This window comes from Schistocerca piceifrons, chromosome 4 (assembly GCF_021461385.2).
Source record: "Schistocerca piceifrons isolate TAMUIC-IGC-003096 chromosome 4, iqSchPice1.1, whole genome shotgun sequence".
Taxonomy (NCBI): domain Eukaryota; kingdom Metazoa; phylum Arthropoda; class Insecta; order Orthoptera; family Acrididae; genus Schistocerca; species Schistocerca piceifrons.
This window is the reverse complement of record NC_060141.1, coordinates 858,829-874,910: the sequence shown is the minus strand read 5'-3', so window position 1 is coordinate 874,910 and position 16,082 is coordinate 858,829. Positions and strand designations below refer to the sequence as shown.

Here is a 16,082-nt window from a genome sequence, read left to right as displayed (position 1 = left end):
ACCTTCCTTTATTTAACTTATTTATCAAATTAAATTATTGCAGGTGCCAAACTCTTTTCTACTCCACTTGCAGGGTTGATTACAGTCAGTTTGCGTATATTTTTTAATCCATGTGCAACAGCAAAAGTCGGAGTTAGAATAGGGGGGGGCTTACAGCATCATTTACATATGGAGATTCTAGAAGAATTTAGTGTTAAATACACTGCTTGCCCCGGCACCTCGCAAGGTTTTGAAAAGACAAACTTAACTTGCAATATAATTTTGCTAAAAAGAAATCTGTGTTAGTAATTCACCACAACCAGTATCACCTCCCTGTCAAGCTCATATGTTTTTCAATGAAATTGGATTTTTCTTAAATGTTTTCATATATGAGCCAAAAGAATTTCATGTGCATTTCAAAGTATGGCTAGTATTGCACACTGCTGAGCCTGTAGCTAGCATATTTATATTTCTGTATGACAGACCAGAATACATCGCGTTCCACCGCTGCTGCCTTAGAGGTAAGACAATTTAAATATTTGTATGCACTTGCCATCATTCAATGAATTCCATACAAAGCAGAATAATTTTACTAAGTATCCAAAAGACTTTATTTTTTTAAAAGAATGTTACAGACCCTTAGTAAGCCTCGAATGTCAAAAAAACGATAACTGCAGAGAAAGGCAGCGGCCAAGTCCTACCTGCTGAGACACTGACGGCCGATAACACCATCATTCGTCAGAGGTTTCTCATCCTGTCTACGCACCATACCGCGTAAGGAGGGACGTTTTACTTGTTAAAGCGCCCTTATGAAGGAGGAGTCGTTCAAATTCTCTGCAGATACTAAGGATTTGGCCATTTGGGAGAAGTTGCTAACTTCTCTCATGGTGATCGTATCATAGATCAGATTCTGGGGTACTGGTCTGCAGCATGTACGGAATTGCATCCGATTGCCTCTTTAATTTCCGATGTTTCTTTAAGGGGGGCGGGGGGTGGAAATACACTCCTGGAAATTGAAATAAGAACAACGTGAATTCATTGTCTCAGGAAGGGGAAACTTTATTGACACATTACCGGGGTCAGATACATCACATGATCACACTGACAGAACCACAGGCACATAGACACAGGCAACAGAGCATGTACAATGTCGGCACTAGTACAGTGTATATCCACCTTTCGCAGCAATGCAGGCTGCTATTCTCCCATGGAGACGATCGTAGAGATGCTGGATGTAGTCCTGTGGAACGGCTTGCCATGCCATTTCCACCTGGCGCCTCAGTTGGACCAGCTTTCCTGCTGGACGTGCAGACCGCGTGAGACGACGCTTCATCCAGTCCCAAACATGCTCAGTGGGGGACAGATCCGCAGATCTTGCTGGCCAGGGTAGTTGACTTACACCTTCTAGAGCACGTTGGGTGGCACGGGATACATGCGGACGTGCATTGTGCTGTTGGAACAGCAAGTTCCCTTGCCGGTCTAGGAATGGTAGAACGATGGGTTCGATGACGGTTTGGATGTACCGTGCACTATTCAGTGTCCCCTCGACGATCACCAGTGGTGTACGGCCAGTGTAGGAGATCGCTCCCCACACCATGATGCCGGGTGTTGGCCCTGTGTGCCTCGGTCGTATGCAGTCCTGATTGTGGCGCTCACCTGCACGGCGCCAAACACGCATACGACCATCATTGGCACCAAGGCAGAAGCGACTCTCATCGCTGAAGACGACACGTCTCCATTCGTCCCTCCATTCACGCCTGTCGCGACACCACTGGAGGCAGGCTGCACGATGTTGGGGCGTGAGCGGAAGACGGCCTAACGGTGTGCGGGACCGTAGCCCAGCTTCATGGAGACGGTTGCGAATGGTCCTCGCCGATACCCCAGGAGCAACAGTGTCCCTAATTTGCTGGGAAGTGGCGGTGCGGTCCCCTACGGCACTGCGTAGGATCCTACGGTCTTGGCGTGCATCCGTGCGTCGCTGCGGTCCGGTCCCAGGTCGACGGGCACGTGCACCTTCCGCCGACCACTGGCGACAACATCGATGTACTGTGGAGACCTCAAGCCCCACGTGTTGAGCAAATCGGCGGTACGTCCACCCGGCCTCCCGCATGCCCACTATACGCCCTCGCTCAAAGTCCGTCAACTGCACATACGGTTCACGTCCACGCTGTCGCGGCATGCTACCAGTGTTAAAGACTGCGATGGAGATCCGTATGCCACGGCAAACTGGCTGACACTGACGGCGGCGGTGCACAAATGCTGCGCAGCTAGCACCATTCGACGGCCAACACCGCGGTTCCTGGTGTGTCCGCTGTGCCGTGCGTGTGATCATTGCTTGTACAGCCCTCTCGCAGTGTCCGGAGCAAGTATGGTGGGTCTGACACACCGGTGTCAATGTGTTCTTTTTTCCATTTCCAGGAGTGTACAATTAAACATCCCTACAGCACGGACAGGGAGTGTGGGTACAAGTTGCCAAAGGCCTGACTGCCAGCGATCTCAGTCCATCCAGAGCCGCTTGTGTTTGCCAGCAGGCAGCTCCACGTGGCCTGTCTTCAACAGTGTAAACAAGCGGCCTCAGCAGAAGTGCCATTCGGCATGAACGTCTCTCTGCAGGACAACACTGCCCCTGGGTACAAGCTGCCGATGCGCTCTTCCATCTCAATCAATTGCTGGAGTGTGATATCCCTCTGTAGAAAATATAACGTCGGTGGTCACCTGACAACCTTTTTTTTCTTTGTTGTTATTTTCAAACCTTTGCATAAAGGTACGCCGGCAGCAGCCTATCTACGCCGCTCTTCGGCAATAGAAAAACATGCATTAAACAGGAAGACGTAAAAACAAACATACATGGAGGATAAAAACAAGAGACATACATATTAAAATAAAGGAAGGCGTTCGCAGACGCACTGGTTGCATAAAAAAGTTCAGAACTATACACAGACGGAGACACAGAGCTGCACACGTGAACGTAAGAGCACTGAAGAAGAGACACTGATGAACTGATGGGAAGAGAAACACAGCACAGTGGCGACGACCGTCGGCTCACTAAAACACGCTATTTGCAAGAAAAAGTTGGGGGCCTGCCATAGGGAAGAGGGGAGGGAGGGGAGGGAGGATGCCAGTGGGAGAGAAGAAGGGAGGGGGAGGGGAGAGGGTATGAGGAGGAGGTGGAAGCCCAGGAAAGGGGAGAGGAGAGAAGAGGGGGAGGAAGTGAGGAGGGAGAGAGGGGAAAAGAGGGAGCCCTAGGGGAAAAAACACAGGAGGAAGGGGAGGATCAAAGCAGGTAGAAGGGTTAGATGGGGGGGACGAGGGCATCATCAGGGAGGGGGAGTTGGCGGAAGCCATCTTGGGTAAGGGTATGGAGCATGGTGAGATGGAGAGCGGGTGGGATGCAGTAGTATAGGCGTGGCAGTGGACGGGGGTGGGAAAGGATGGGAGAGACTAGCAGGTGAGGGGGATCAAGTTTACAGGAGGTGTAAAGGATCTGTATCCGTTCAAGGAAGAGGAGGAGGCGGGGGAAATAGGAATTAAGTCATAGAGGATCCCATGTGCAGCCAGAAAGGAGTTTGAGGAGGTGGAGTAGGGAGCATGCCTTGGCTGGGATTGTCTGGAGATGGTGGGTCCAGGAAAGGCGACGGTCAAGGGTGACACCAAGATACTTGAGAGAGGGGGTGACCTGACAACGAAAGTAAATTGGTATATACAGAACTTCCCCAGAATTTAGCCAAGATCTAGCGGTTACTCACCCCTAAAAGGACCGCGATAAAGACGTAAGTGGTATAGCTGGATTAGTGTTTTATAAAGGCGTGGCCATGCACCCAAAATAATTTTCTTCAAACACAGAAAATGTCGTAAATCTGAAACCATCCTACCCTGGTTTGTACAGTTGGTTGGACCTAGTCTCATGAGTGTGTAAATGTATTGTTTATTAATATCATCTTCCTTCATTTCAGATTATATTCCCATATTGCTAATTTTCTTTACACACAAAAAAGTTGTTCAGATTGTTGCGAAATCATAAAGACAGCAAATCTTCTTCGTGTTACTTACTGACCACAATGTTTGCTCCTGGCAGACCATCCGGGCGTGCCATCTCTTTCCAACCGCCCCACAAACTCCTTCACAATACAGCCCACCGACAAGAATAAACAACAGACTCAGCCTTGAGAAATCTCCCGATCTGGAGAAAAAAACGGAAGTATACTCCTGACAGTATCATACATTTATATGCCATCCATCGACTTATTTTGTCTGATCCCGCCAGCCACCGAATATCTTAGATCAAAATCCTTAGCGTCGAAGTTAGAAACATACCTACCAAGTCTAAACAGAGCAACTGATTCCTAGGAAAGATGGTATCATAATAAAATTCACAGATCTTGATATCCCAACGATCCTCCTACAAACAGTCCCTTGGCGTCCAGTCATTTTCACTACTGTCATCCAGATTAGTGAACTTACGATATAGCGGAGGAAGTCGAGTGGGATTTAAATCACCATTGAAGCGTCCAATACGCCAAGCTCTCCATAGGCACAATGATTTTGGCCCGATACTCGGCAGCCATATTTTTACCAAATCCATGTTACAATAGATGGTCATATTAATAATGAAGCAGTGATCTACTATCGCTGCCATCGTGTAGAATCATACAAATCCTAACCACCGGTCTACAGGTGTCAGAACTGTTTCCAGTACAGTGACTATCTGACACAAAATTGCAAGATCCTTCCGACCTATCCACAACACAGACAAAACCACTACCATAAACAGTGCCAAAGCGTACAATCCTGACTCACCTGCACCACCTACAGTGACCCCAACTCATATACACTCCTGGAAATTGAAATAAGAACACCGTGAATTCATTGTCCCAGGAAGGGGAAACTTTATTGACACATTCCTGGGGTCAGATACATCACATGATCACACTGACAGAACCACAGGCACATAGACACAGGCAACAGAGCATGCACGATGTCGGCACTAGTACAGTGTATATCCACCTTTTGCAGCAATGCAGGCTGCTATTCTCCCATGGAGACGATCGTAGAGATGCTGGATGTAGTCCTGTGGAACGGCATGCCATGCCATTTTCACCTGGCGCCTCAGTTGGACCAGCGTTCGTGCTGGACGTGCAGACCGCGTGAGACGACGCTTCATCCAGTCCCAAACATGCTCAATGGGGGACAGATCCGGAGATCTTGCTGGCCAGGGTAGTTGACTTACACCTTCTAGAGCACGTTGGGTGGCACGGGATACATTCGGACGTGCATTGTCCTGTTGGAACAGAAAGTTCCCTTGCCGGTCTAGGAATGGTAGAACGATGGGCTCGATGACGGTTTGGATGTACCGTGCACTATTCAGTGTCCCCTCGACGATCACCAGTGGTGTACGGCCAGTGTAGGACATCGCTCCCCACACCATGATGCCGGGTGTTGGCCCTGTGTGCCTCGGTCGTATGCAGTCCTGATTGTGGCGCTCACCTGCACGGCGCCAAACACGCATACGACCATCATTGGCACCAAGGCAGAAGCGACTCTCATCGCTGAAGACGACACGTCTCCATTCGTCCCTCCATTCACGCCTGTTGCGACACCACTGGAGGCGGGCTGCACGATGTTGGGGCGTGAGCGGAAGACGGCCTAATGGTGTGCGGGACCGTAGCCCAGCTTCATGGAGACGGTTGCGAATGGTCCTCGCCGATATCCCAGGAGCAACAGTGTCCCTAATTTGCTGGGAAGTGGCGGTGCGGTCCCCTATGGCACTGCGTAGGATCCTACGGTCTTGGCGTGCATCCGTGCGTCGCTGCGGTCCGGTCCCAGGTCGACGGGCACGTGCACCTTCCGCCGACCACTGGCGACAACATCGATGTACTGTGGAGACCTTACTCCCCACGTGTTGAGCAATTCGGCTGTACGTCCACCCGGCCTCCCGCATGCCCACTATACGCCCTCGCTCAAAGTCCGTCAACTGCACATACGGTTCACGTCCACGCTGTCGCGGCATGCTACCAGTGTTAAAGACTGCGATGGAGCTCTGTATGCCACGGCAAACTGGCTGACACTGACGGCGGCGGTGCACAAATGCTGCGCAGCTAGCGCCATTCGATGGCCAACACCGCGGTTCCTGGTGTGTCCGCTGTGCCGTGCGTGTGATCATTGCTTGTACAGCCCTCTCGCAGTGTCCGGAGCAAGTATGGTGGGTCTGACACACCGGTGTCAATGTGTTCTTTTTTCCATTTCCAGGAGTGTATATCCATAAATGCAAAGTAAAGGCGTCTTCCAACGGAAGGACAGTGCTGTCTCTTGACATGCAGACAGGTAATGGGCCACAAGAAAGCAAACCCACAGCAGAGTTAGTCGAAGTTTAGAAAGGATATTGGTAGGTAGGTCATCACAGAGCATACCCACTGTAGTCCTGGTAGAGAGTATGGTATTGGTGGGCCACCAGAGGTGCAGACCCACTGCAGTCCTTGTAGAAATAATGGTATTGGTGGGCCATCAAAGATGCAGACCCACTGCAGTCCTTGTAGAAATAATTGTATTGGTGGACCATCAAAGGTGCAGACCCCCTGCAGTCCTTGTAGAAATAATGGTATTGGTGGGCCATCAAAGATGGAGACCCACTGTAGTCCTTGTAGAGACCGCCAGCAGCCATCTGTTGCGACTGTGCAGGTGCACAATCACCATCGAAGAGTCTTGCGGACAATATATCAAGTCCATAACCGCCACTTGTGCACTCACAAAGTTTTTGGAATTGTCCTTAGAACCAGCAATGCTGTTAACCAGTCCCTTGCTGAATTATCAACACACATGCAAATGCTACCAGTACACCTTTTCTTCTCGCATATTCTGTGTGTACTATGACTAACAAACGTGTGCACTGAAATGAAACTTAATTTGAAGAACTGGTGTCTATACAATTATAAATTTACATCATAAGAATACAATTACAAAGGTACAAAATACATCATTAAAGAACATAATAGTACAGATAACATTTGTAGTAATACAGGGTTTACAAAAGAATAGAAATAAACATGTGCATCAGTGTTACAGGAATTATGACATAAGAAAATAAATAAAATATTGAGAATAGTTTTCGAAACATTAATTTTACACAAGAGCACTGAAACAGAACAGAATAAATAATGTCTAAACATCTTTACAAAGTAAATAACGTATTATTAATGCAAATTATATTTGAGGATAACAGTATTCCTCATCATAGTGAATGTAGCTGAGTATTAGAAAAACTCTACAACATAAGTCTTATCAGATTAACATCTAAAGACAGGAAGAACACAAATACACAAGGGTACACAAACACATAGCGGTATAATACAAAAGGAAAAGACAGGGTTTATTTTACTGCAGTATTTTGCAAACAAAACTTTCTTTACTTCTTGGAGATCTCCCTTCATTCATCATTATTCCCAAAAAGTCTTATCTATACCTGCTTTCTGTATTCTATTCATATTTTTTTCAAAATAATTATTTCTCAGTGTACAATACTCATTTTGGCCCAAATCTTTTTCATATAACTTCTCAATGCATTCTTTCCCTATTCTCCATAGTTAGTTTCTTATATAGTCTACCCCCTCTTAAGCTAACTTAAATCTACTGAGCTCAGATATATATACTAAGGGATGAGGCAATGCAGCAGTACAAAACAATTAACACAAAGAGCAATGACAAAAAAAAAGCAAATTGGCAAAGATAGCAGCAGTATATCTAAATTAGCAGAGCAAATGCAATATTATCACTAATATGAGCCAATGTGCAGCAAAAAGAAAAATAAATCAGTAGTAAAACAGGCTTAACAGAGTAATACAAAGTGAAATTTAATCGCACTATGCCTGGCAAGCAGCAGCAGCAAATGCAATAACTTACACCTAAACATGACAAAGCTCAAGCAGAAACAATATTACAGTAAAAATGGCCATGTTTAATACCTAAGTCACATCTTAACACTAGAGTGATGCATCACGAGAACTTTCTCTAGCAGACAAGTTACAAAATCGTAAAAAAAATTATTTATGGAATTCCTGTGAAGGGAAATGTCTATTTATGTTCCCTCGTTTTCTTGGAAGTAGATCATAAAATTATTATTTACTGGATCTGTAGGCATAAAATAACTATATTAGTGCATCTATTAAATTTTATTTTAACCAATGCTGCAGTGCAGCTAGAAACTAGATATTAAACAAAATGAGTAAATAAATACATAAAGCAAGCCATATGGCATTTCATAATGCAGTAAAAAATCAATTAGCAAGACAATAGCATTGAAATGTTTCTCATCGTTTCATTAGCCATTTTAGTAAATATCATAAATTAAGAGCTCCACAGTGTAATCATATGTTTTCAAGTTTGAGCGTGTCGTATTTGCGATGCTTTCGACAAAGAAATGTCAATAGCGAGGTTAATGGTCTCTTTTTTTTCTCCACCTAATGGCTCTCTTTTGTCAGACGTTTATCTCTTATCTGGGCGCCCAAAACGCATTACGTCAAGGTCACTTACCTTTCTTAATATTTACGACAGCAGTTTCCGCTACAGTGACAGTCTCATATAAAAATTTCACAGGGCGAGAATTTGCATTACAAATGTGTAGAAACAAAATCCTGTAAATATAACAGTGTCCAAAAAATTTTCGCCTCATTGTGATACACTCGCGCATTTACAAACAGTTCATAACTTTTAAAGTACGATTCTTGGTTTACAACATCCTTTTCCACAAACCAGAGTCCCTAACTTATATTCATTATTCATATACATATAAACACGTAATCACATTCCTCATATATGGTAGCATCATCTTATTGATCATATACATACCTCAACAACATAACACACATCGTCATCGTAAGAATAACATCATAACAGATCAATCACATTTCAAAATCGTCGCAGCTTCTTTCAATAATTTCAAGACCTAAGAAAAATTCAATAGTATCATCTACCTCAAACGTACTTTAAAAATCATGATCCCATACCAAATACATCATTCAAAGCTCTCATAATATCACAATGGTTCCGAAAAAATATGAACAGTTCACAAAGTACAGATAAAATACAATTTCATATGTGTGAAGTTATCGAACTCTGTAATTGCGTAAACATGTGTCACTGACATAGTAAAAAAAATGTTTGTTTCCCTGTTAAATAATCAGATAGCTGTGTAATTCTGTGTTAGAGAAATATGGTACCGATGTGTAAAGTTGTATAAGAAAAAACGATATTAGCTAGGGTCCTTGTGTTTGCCACACACATGGTACAAAAAGTAAGCGTCTACCCCCATGAGGATTAATGTAATAATACCCTCAGGTGTTACAGATTACAGAAATGGAATGAAATGTATCACGGAAAACTTTCATTGTAATTCAAAAATCTTTAAACATTAATGTTTTAAGTACAAAATCAATCACTCAAATACATGTACTGTAGCGCTAAACTGTGCGTCTTGTTGTAAGACAATCTCTGTCATTACTTAAGGGTGAAAAATGTGCCAAGTGTCGTAATTATCGTCGTCCATAAGCAAAGTTCTGTAGAAGTCAATGTACTTACCTCGTAATAAACAAAGTGAATTTGTATGCGCATAGATATCGTAGTTGTTACGCTTATTGCCGCGATGAAGTAAGTACTGTACTGTAACGTATTCTTGTGCTGCGGAAAAGGCTGTCTCACTGTAGCTATACCACAAAGTTACTACTAAAACATGTTTTACTTTCCAGAAGAATTCAGAAAAACTGTGCTCATATAAAACAGATACAGCGCAAAAGCAATAATATAAATGATGTCACACACTAGTAGCGTCATGGTATAATCGTGTAACTGTCAAAGCAACCAAATACTAAGTCATCTTTAATCTCACAGAAACTACTTCAAATAAGGAATGTCTTTTCAAGTAAACCAAAATGTTGCATTAAAATCTCATTACAGTATCGGCATATGTTCTAAGTATGTGAGCCTTATAGTCATTACATAATCGTACAACTAACAAGCAAGAATTTTCACACACAATAACAGTGTGTCGCCTGTTCACTATCACAATGCAGTGGCAATTACTGTCTAAATATGTTCCCTAGGTTCTAGACTGGATAGTTAACTTCAAAACATTGTTGCATGATAACAGTTTCTAAGTGTGACAACGCGTACTAGTAGCATGAAGTGAAAAATTTTACGGCAAAGACTTAGTTAAAAAGCTGATTATCTTTCAATAAACGGTTTTACATGTGAAATGTGGTGCAATCCTCTACTCTTCCTAGTATGCAGAGTTTCAACTTCAATGCAATTGTCATGCAGTATACATCGGTAAAGAATGCTAAAATTTTTCTCAAGGTTATCGTCTATGTTATTTTTCTCTGAGCCAGCCGGCGCACATGGCTGCCTGCGGTGCGAGTCATTGTCTGTCTCTTTGTTGGCGCGCATCGTTATTGGGATGAGGAGACCCAACTTCCACAAATTCACCTTGCCGAGAGAGCCCAGCCCTGTTTGAATCACGCCAGTTCTGATGAAATTCAGGTCTGTCGTTATGATTATATCGTCTGTCGTCATGTCGGTAGTTCCTGTAGTTTCTTTCTTGTCGGTTAAGTGGTGGAGAATTACTCCCTGAATTATCACTGCACAGTGGACCGTTGTGTCTGAAGTTATTCTGTCTCCCATGATAATAATAGTTCTGATTGCCATATTGTCTGTTTCTATCATTGTCTCTGTTATGTTCATTACTACGGAAATGCGATCTTTCTTTGTAACTATGACTCTGCCAGTGGTTGTCATATGGGTGGTGTCTGTTTTGTTCACGATTTGCGTTGTAAGAATAGCCTTGTCATGTCCAGTTATTATTTCTGTCGTCACGGAATTGTGATGCATCTGACCTGTAATTGTTGTGCTCCTGTTTTCGCGTTCCGCGATTGTCAGTGTCAATTTCCAGTTCTTGTAAGAGTCCCTGAAAAGCTTCAATGTCGTCTTTGCAACGTCCTGCCAAAATAATATGTCGTAAATGTTCAGGCAATTTGATTAAGCGAATGCGGATGAGTTCTGAGGTGCTGTATGGGTTTGACAGGTACTGATTCTTGCGCAACATGTCTTCAAAATATTTCACAAGACTGGAAATTCAGATTGTTCGAAATGTTTCATCTTTATGATGCTATGTTTTACTCGGTCTTGTGTAGCTTGAGACCAATATGCTGAGAGGAAAGCATGGTAAAATTCTCCTTCACTGACCGATCGCATTCTTACAGCTGGTTCATTCTCTAAATAGCCACACATAAATACTAATCTGTGCTCTAATGACCAGTTGGGAGGAAAACAATGAGAGAATTGATGAAGCCATGCTTTGAATTTACATGTAGTAATAAACAGCTTATAGTCAAAATCATCATGTCGGCGAGTCGCAAATCGGTCATTGTTACTGCGTTTCGGCGGTTCCATCTCAAAATTCAGTGTACCTTGCCAATTTCTTTCATAATTTCCGAACTGCCCTGTGTTATTATTTTGTGGCTGTTTCGTATTTCTATGTCACTCTCCCCGTATTGGAGGGCGAGTGTCCTCTGAAATATGAATATTCTTGTATTACTTGTGTCAACTGATGTTGTACTTGCCAGATTTCTCTTTGGTGTTGCGTATTAATTTGATTCTGATTTTGTTTGAATTTCCTAATTTGTTCATACTCTTCTGTATCATTAAAGACTACCGGTCTTGTGTCATTCAGATTATCATCTACCTTCGTAGATAAATTATTTAGCTGATCCGAAAGTTCGACTACTTTCTCTGATAATGAACTAATTTCCTCCATGTGTCTTTCTGAACCAATTTTCGGAGTATCTACTGTGTCCTTTAAGTTTTCCTGAGTTTTTGCAAGTAGTGAAACCGAATCGGTAGATGCAACTGAGTCAATTTTAGCTTGCAAGGTCTCGTGATTTTCATGAACAATAGTTTGCAGTTCTTTTATGGCGGCATCGTGATTCTGTAATGCATTTTCATGCCGCGAAAAAATAGGTTGAAAATGCTCACAAACTTGTGTTTTTACATCATTACAGACTTTTTGACATTTCGATTCGATCTTATGTAACTCAGTAGTTAAATCGTCACGTGTTTGTTCAAACGTGTTGTCTAACTTTTGAAGATTTTGTTCCATTGTGTCTAACTTTTGAAGATTTTGTCCCATTTGTTGCATTAATTGTAACAACAATATGTAATTGTAATAACAATATGGCTGCCTATACTCGGCAACCATATTTTTACCAAATCCATGTTACAATAGATGGTCGTATTAATAATGAAGCAGTGATCTACTATCACTGCCATCGTGTAGAATCATACAAATCCTAACCACCGGTCTACAGGTGTCAGAACTGTTTCCAGTACAGTGACTGTCTGACACAAAATTGCAAGATCCTTCCGACCCATCCGCAATACAAACAAAACCACTACCATAAACAGTGCCAAAGCGTACAATCCTGACTCACCTGCATCACCTACAGTCACCCCATCTCATATATATCCATAAATGCAAAGTAAAGGCGTCATATACAAAACCAAACTTACCGTCTGTTTATCCCAATAACTTCATGCTTTCTATCTACACCTCAAAGAGATTAATTGTAGAACCACTGCTTTCCACTACATCCAATACCTTTGCACGTCCACAGATCATACTACAGACAACGATACCAGCCCCAGTCAACTTCCATCTTAATGTATAAGTCATGTACACCCAAAGCTAATCCTACATGGTCTTCAGCTACCCCAAAATACTACCTTAAAACATTTACCTAACCCTGTTTCGTCACTAAATACATTATGGCATACTAGCAGCACAACATCCTATCTATAATATCTGTTCTCTCAGCACCAACAAAATGCTCTCCATGCATGTGTTATATCAGCATGTCACCAATGCGTTATTTGTCAACATACACCCTATGAAGCACAGACATTCCTACCATGTTAGCCTGAGTTAGGGTTGCATTGACTGCCTGTGCCTTTCCAGTACTTCACCCTTTCAGTTTGCCTCAAGAATATGACTGTAAGCCTTGTAGCCATCTACATCTGACCCTACAACTTCTTCAACCATAATCGTCACACTATCTTCACCTACATCAGTCACAGACCTTAAGCTTTGAAACGTCCCCTAAGAAAAATTAATGAATTACTGTGCTGGTAAACCCCTTTCGTTATTTGATTAGATTAGATTAGATTAGATTAGATTAGATTAATACTAGTTCCATGGATCATGAATACGATATTTCGTAATGATGTGGAACGAGTCGAATATTCCAATACATGACATAATTAGGTTAATTTAACAACATACTTAAGTTAATATAACAACTTTATTTTTTGTGTGTTTTTTTATTTTTATTTTTTTATTTTTTTTTATTTTTTTTTAATTTATATCTAAAAATTCCTCTATGGAGTAGAAGGAGTTGTCATTCAGAAATTCTTTTAATTTCTTCTTAAATACTTGTTGGTTATCTGTCAGACTTTTGATACTATTTGGTAAGTGACCAAAGACTTTAGTGCCAGTATAATTCACCCCTTTCTGTGCCAAAGTTAGATTTAATCTTGAATAGTGAAGATCGTCCTTTCTCCTAGTATTGTAGTTATGCACACTGCTATTACTTTTGAATTGGGTTTGATTGTTGATAACAAATTTCATAAGAGAGTATATATACTGAGAAGCTACTGTGAATATCCCTAGATCCTTAAATAAATGTCTGCAGGATGATCTTGGGTGGACTCCAGCTATTATTCTGATTACACGCTTTTGTGCAATAAATACTTTATTCCTCAGTGATGAATTACCCCAAAATATGATGCCATATGAAAGCAATGAGTGAAAATAGGCGTAGTAAGCTAATTTACTAAGATGTTTATCACCAAAATTTGCAATGACCCTTATTGCATAAGTAGCTGAACTCAAACGTTTCAGCAGATCATCAATGTGTTTCTTCCAATTTAATCTCTCATCAATGGACATACCTAAAAATTTGGAATATTCTACCTTAGCTATATGCTTCTGATTAAGGTCTATATTTATTAATGGCGTCATACCATTCACTGTATGGAACTGTATGTACTGTGTCTTATCCAAATTCAGTGAGAGTCCGTTTACAAGGAACCACTTAGTAATTTTCTGAAAGACAGTATTGACAATTTCATCAGATAATTCTTGTTTCTCAGGTGTGATTACTATACTTGTATCATCAGCAAAGAGAACTAACTTTGCCTCTTCATGAATATAGAATGGCAAGTCATTAATATATAATAAGAACAACAAAGGACCCAAGACTGACCCTTGTGGAACCCCATTCTTGATAGTTCCCCAGTTTGCGGAATGTGCTGATCTTTGCATGTTACGAGAACTACTTATTTCAACTTTCTGCACTCTTCCAGTTAGGTACGAATTAAACCATTTGTGCACTGTCCCACTCATGCCACAATACTTGAGCTTGTCTAGCAGAATTTCATGATTTACACAATCAAAAGCCTTTGAGAGATCACAAAAAATCCCAATGGATGGTTTTCGGTTATTCAGATCATTCAAAATTTGACTGGTGAAAGCATATATGGCATTTTCTGTTGAAAAACCTTTCTGGAAACCAAACTGACATTTTGTTAGTACTTCATTTTTACAGATATGTGAAGCTACTCTTGAATACATTACTTTCTCAAAAATTTTGGATAAAGCTGTTAGAAGGGAGATTGGGCGGTAATTGTTGACATCAGATCTATCCCCCTTTTTATGCAAAGGTATAACAATAGCATATTTCAGTCTATCAGGGAAAATGCCCTGTTCCAGAGAGCTATTACACAGGTGGCTGAGAATCTTACTTATCTGTTGAGAACAAGCTTTTAGTATTTTGCTGGAAATGCCATCAATTCCATGTGAGTTTTTGCTTTTAAGCAAGTTTATTATTTTCTTAATTTCAGAGGGAGAAGTGGGTGAGAGTTCAATTGTATCAAATTGCATAGGTATGGCCTCTTCCATTAACAGCCTAGCATCTTCTAATGAACACCTGGATCCTACTATATCCACAACATTTAGAAAATGATTATTAAAAATATTTTCAACTTCTGACTTTTTGTTCGTAAAGCTTTCATTCAATTTGATGGTAATAATGTCTTCCTCTGCTCTTGGTTGACCTGTTTCTCTTTTAATAATATTCCAAATTGTTTTAATTTTATTATCAGAGTTGCTGATTTCAGACATGATACACATACTCCTGGATTTTTTAATAACTTTTCTTAATATAACACAGTAGTTTTTATAATTTTTGATAGTTTCTGGGTCACTACTCTTTCTTGCTGTCAGATACATTTCCCTTTTCCGGTTACAAGATATTTTTATACCCTTAGTAAGCCATGGTTTGTTACAAGGTTTCTTACGAGTATATTTAACTATTTTCTTGGGGAAGCAGTTTTCAAATGCATTTACAAAAATGTCATGAAATAAATTATATTTTAAATTGGCATCAGGTTCACGGTACACCTCATCCCAGTCTAACTGCTGTAGGCTTTCCCTGAAATTTGCAATTGTTAAATCGTTGACTGAACGTACTACTTTGGAGGACTGTTTAGTATTGCTGAATGGAGCTATGTCATATATTGTAACTAGCTGTGCACCATGATCAGAAAGACCATTCTCAACAGGCTGAGCATTTATCTGGTTAAACTTATCTTGGTCTACAAAGAAGTTATCTATCAGTGAGCTGCTATTCTTTACCACCCGAGTAGGAAAATCAATAACGGGTGTCAAATTGAAAGAACCGAGTAATACTTCAAGGTCATTTTTCCTATTACCCTCTTTCAGAGAATCTACATTGAAGTCCCCACAAATAATAATTTGCTTCCCCCTGTCTGACAGATAGCACAACAAGGAGTCCAAATTTTTCAGAAATAGATGAAAATTTCCTGATGGGGACCTATATACAGTTACAATTATAAATGTGCCTTTATTTAATTTAAGCTCACAGGCACATGCTTCTATATGTTTCTCTACAGAAAACTTTTTTGTTTCTATACTTTTTGCACAATGATAACTTTTGACATATATGGCAACTCCTCCTTTCTCCATATTTTCTCTCATTACATGTGCA

General features: G+C 41.4%; 1 protein-coding gene across 1 annotated transcript in view; it reads left to right on the top strand.

The window, feature by feature from the left end:
• Positions 1 to 16,082, top strand: part of LOC124794831 — a 228,074-nt gene that overhangs the window by 191,483 nt on the left and 20,509 nt on the right. The gene's annotated exons all lie outside the window — the stretch shown is intronic.